Below are 5,148 nucleotides of genomic sequence, written 5' to 3'. Positions count from 1 at the left end.
TCACAGTCCTCTGTGGGCTGATATTTAACCTCCTCATTTGTTTATTCATTTTTTCTTTGCATTCAATTTCAAGGAAATGGGTAGTAGTTGCACACAGAAAAACCACAAGGCTCAAAATAAGAATATTTTTGAACTCAACTTGTGAAACCTCACTGAAGCCAGTATGAGACACTTTCACACCAACATGAACCGTATACGTCTCAGACAGCACAATCGCATTTCAACCAAAAACGCAAGAGGTCATTGTTACAGTGTCTCCTGTTCACTTGCAATTCCACACTTTCTGTGTGGAAATACGAGCAATACCTTCCCTTTTTAACAGGGCACTGGCAAATACCAAATGACCAAGAAGTTTCACTTGTTTTTTTAGTGGTATGTTTCAGTGGTCTGTTTCACGTTACAGGTTTTAAATGTTTAGAGTTTTTATCTTTTATAAACATGACTTATTAGATGAAAGGTTTACAAATGCTATCTGTGTAACTTATACCCAAGCTCATCAATAGCTATATATAGTGCAAAATATGTTACAAAAGTATGCAAAACATATTTAGTTTTAAGGAAGCACATAACAGACATGGTGCTGCTCAATGTAAACACATTCCTGTGCCTACTAGTTGTCCTCTCGCAGGTGACGTACACTACCGTTCAAAAAGTTTGTTTGTTTTTCGAAAGAAATTATTACTTTTATTCAGCTAGGACACATAAAATTGATCAATAATGATAGTAAAGGTATTTTTAATGTAGACTAAAAGATTTCTATTTCAAATAAATGCTGTTTTTTATTTTCTATTGATCAAAAAAATCATGCAATACATATATATATATATATATATATATATATATATATATATATATATATATATATATATATATATATATACAGTGCTTCCCACAGGTTTGAAATATACTTGCGGTGGTAGCCTGGTGAAAAATCCTCCTATTACCCATGGCACAAAAATGGTCTACTACATGTGACAAACAAATAATGTGTGATTTTTTTAACAGTATTTTTATTTATTAAAATTAATTTTAATTACATAGCATATTACATTTAATTACATACTAATATTATGTATTATTATGCATTGTAAATTATGCAAAATTACAGCATTTAAATGGTTCACCTTTTCCTATGTTCTCCTTGCTGTCATATAGTGTCTCTCTCAGTGAATGGGACACAGATTTTACTAGTAAAATGTATAAAATGAATAATATGTGTCAAATAATGTTCTTAGTCTTTTCTTCATTTGGGGGAGACTACAATAATTTACTATGAATTAAATGGAAATCAAACAAAATACAATTTATTGTGTAACCAAAATACCAATAATGCCCAAAAAAAAAAAAAAAAGAAAAAACTTAGCGTGACTTTTAATTATAAACAAGCCCGAAATACACAGGGACACTTATTTTGAAATGTCTGTACTATTGCAGGCTGATCCTTCAGATTCTTACAATCTTCTAAAACATTTTATATAAAGGCCATAAAGTAGACATTGTAATAATTCATCAACTTGAGTTCATTAGCAATCGCTTGGCATCTGCGCTTTTCATTGATTGAGAATCACTTTGAAGCAGACTTGTAGAACGCGCAACAGCGCCCCCTTGTGACATTGCAAAATGCAGCGCCTGTGGGAATGTCAGCGGGAGTAAACAGTTCTGAACATAGACTGTAGGTTCTGTCGCACACGTAACGAGCAGGTATGAAACGACTAGTTTATCGATCGCGGATGGTTTCATTATCTTGCGCGGATATAAAAGTATAAGAGGATAATAATAATAAAAGCAAAAATGTGTCTCCAATATACTTAGGCGGCCGTTATTATTCGTGGGCGGCCCGCCCAAGTAAAGTCTATGTGTGGGAAGCACTGCTATATTAAGCAGCACAATGGTTTTGATAAGCAGTGCTGTGGCCAGTGGTTTTCCAAAGTTACTAGCAAATCAGCATTTTCACTGGCCAGTGGCCACAATTTTGATATCAATACCATGGGGAAAAACTGCCATATAGATATTTTTAATATTACCTCATAATTTGGTAGCAGGTATATTAATTAGGCTGCTGTCACTTTTAAGTCTATGGATCCATTATACTGCTACACATGCATTGTTTCTCAATTGTTTACATTCACTTAAAACATAACTGACTGTGTTTACATGATGTTTACATGATTTCCCACCAAGACCGGCATTTTGACATTATTGCTCTTAAACAGTCAAATACTCATAAACAGTGAATTTCAATTTAGTACTGAGAGGTGGCTTTATGTGCGCACACTTTGGACGTGAGCACAATAAAAATTATGCGCAATACGAGAAATCCCACGCCGGAATTGAAGCCCTGTAACACCAACAATATTCATCCAGAGCAAAAGAAACAAGTGAGCGAGGGGAAGTGGGTTTATGTGTCAACTCACTGTCGGAGAGGTGAGAGAGTGAGAAAACGCAGCTGATATCGCGTAACTATTCTGCAGAAAATTAGTATTGAAGCGTTTTAGATATTTCAGTTTCAATATGTATCAAAAAATCTATATTTTTCACAACACTGCATTGCACTTAGTTTATTATTTCAGATGCCTTTTTAAAAGACTACAATTAAAGAATGTATATATGTGCAAAGCTGTTTAGGGCCAAGAGCACATGAAATGACAGCTTTTTTTGTAATATATTATGTCAATGGACTATGGTAATTATACAAAAATGGAATATTAAATAAAAAAACCCTCAGCAATATTATCTTAACAGGCTGCAGGATGCAAGCACAGTCAGACTGTGACTGTGACTAATAAGAAGTTGACTGAAGAGGCAGCAGCATTGCAGCAAAACTGTCATAAAAAGTGCATATCCCTCTGATGCAGAGAAATGAAAAAAAGAAGAAAACCGAGGAAGAGAAACAACAGCAAGATGAAGGTAAGTTATGTAAAATAAACTAGGCTACATGTTGCGAGATAACATTAGCTGGCTAGTTATATAACCATCTTCTTGTTTTAGGACAGTTCATGTTTGATTAAACATCCGTAAAGATTCTTGACATATTAATATATTAACACAAAGATTTTGTCTTCTGTGTAAAAAATAATTTTCTTTTTTTTTTTTTTTTAAATAAAAATAAGCTTGTTCCAAAATCCTGGTACTGATAACAGCTTAACATTTTTTTTTTAATATATATATATATATATATATATATATATATATATATATATATATATATATATATATATATATAAAGAAGATACAGTTTATCTTAAGCTATTTTATTTGTAGTTGATTGTTCTGCACTTTTGCATGTTGGATTTTTTTAACCAAAGGCAATTAAAGTGGTTAATTTGTTTACTAAATGCATTGTCTACTGGTTTATTTAGCTACTTCTCAGTACACCACATTAAGTATGCCACTTAGTATTGTAAGACTTTGAATATTAAAGTGCAAATTAACACATGACCACTCTTTGCTACTGTTACGATCAAAAACCATAGAAGGTTAAAAACATGTCAGGCTGACATTGGTATGGTGTGAGCAGCACAGCTACAACTAGTGTTGAGAAAAGTTACTTTTACTCCATAAAAAACCTGGGCTAGGCTTGCTTGTTTTTTAATAAATGACAAAAAAAAATTCTATTTTTGGCAAATGTAAAGGCCCACACCAAAAGTGAAATGAATAAGCCTCAGGCTGAAAGAAATGCAAATTCTCTCCTGTACAGAAGAAGATGCAGCTCAAAAAACCTTTCAGCTGTGCCGCCATTCTGGATTGAAGAAGAACAAGACACAGGAAAAGAAAGTAAAAAAAAGATGTTTATCTAAAGTCATTTTTGCTTATTTGTATGGCTGAATTGGATTATCAAAAGGTCAGCAGCAAAGACATTGGTTAATAAAGTGAGATTAAATACAAAGTATTGTTTAATTATTATATTTATTTATTAATTATATTTTATTTGTTGCAGGTTTGTGCAGTATTCTGAGATTGCATTTTACTGTGTTTATTAATTTTGAGGAATACTGACTTTTTTTTGTAAGTGAGATGTGTAAATGAAACATGTTCACACAGCAAACAACACCTCGGCACTTACGATTTCTCTCAACATGGCGATAGGAGAGCAGTCATTTAATACACAGCAAAGAAAACAAAGTAACTTGCGTTACTTATTTGAAAAAGTAACTCAAATATTTTGTTGTAAATTTAAATGTGTTACTTTACTAGTTACTTGAAAAAAGTAATCTGCAGCTCAAGTTACTTGTAATTCGATACCTCCAAACCTGGCTGCATAAATTAGGCGCAGCTTCCCATAACACCTGATGTAACGTTACTCGCTACATCAAATAAGAATGCCGTTCACACTAATATTAGTCTCTCTCCGTTTATCCCGAGGTTTACCGTAGTCTGCCAGATCTAGGCCGTATCCAGATGAGATGAAGAACCTGCACCTAGACATGATGACAACGCAGCCCTGAAGTGTCAGCTAAACTATCCCCTGTGAAGGCCTCCTTCCCTTTCCTTTGCCTATGTATAGATAAAACGTTATCAGATTATTCCAGTTCGCATAGATCAGCAAAAACGACTAATAATTCTGTATTATGCCGGCCAGACAAGTCACTTTGTAAAGAAAGACTAAGCATCTGCGCACATACACATTCAAACGCGCATACCTATAGACTAAACACGTAAATGAACAGTAATAACGCATTAAAAGTCTTGTTTTCAGTTAAAAAAAAGGTGTAATTTAAGTGGGCCCCTAAGTTAACAACGAACAATTTTGACAATGGAAGTGATTCGATCAAAAACTTACTTTAGCTCGATAATAGTTTTTTCCTAGAGCTGCTATAAAGCCAAAACAATCGCTTTTTAACCATCTGTATTGTAAAAAGGGCTATATAAATGAAAATGAAGATGACTGGCTACAGCTAATAAAACTGATAATAGGTTTGTTAGATTTATAGTGAATACCGAGGGGCCCCCCCCAAATAAAATTCTGCTTAGGGCCACATAAAGACTTGGGCTGGCCCTGATTATGTATAAAATTCAACCAAAGTGGCTAGTGGGAGTGACTGCATTACACGCCACTGCTGAAACCCACCCGTATTTTGTGGGTGTTAATGTCAAGCCCTGTTGATAAGAAATGTTACTTGAGATCCATATCAGCATGATTTCTGAAGG

Source organism: Chanodichthys erythropterus, chromosome 11, assembly GCF_024489055.1.
Source record: "Chanodichthys erythropterus isolate Z2021 chromosome 11, ASM2448905v1, whole genome shotgun sequence".
Lineage (NCBI taxonomy): Eukaryota > Metazoa > Chordata > Actinopteri > Cypriniformes > Xenocyprididae > Chanodichthys > Chanodichthys erythropterus.
The sequence above is the reverse complement of the archived record's forward strand: the minus strand, read 5'-3'. Positions refer to the sequence as shown.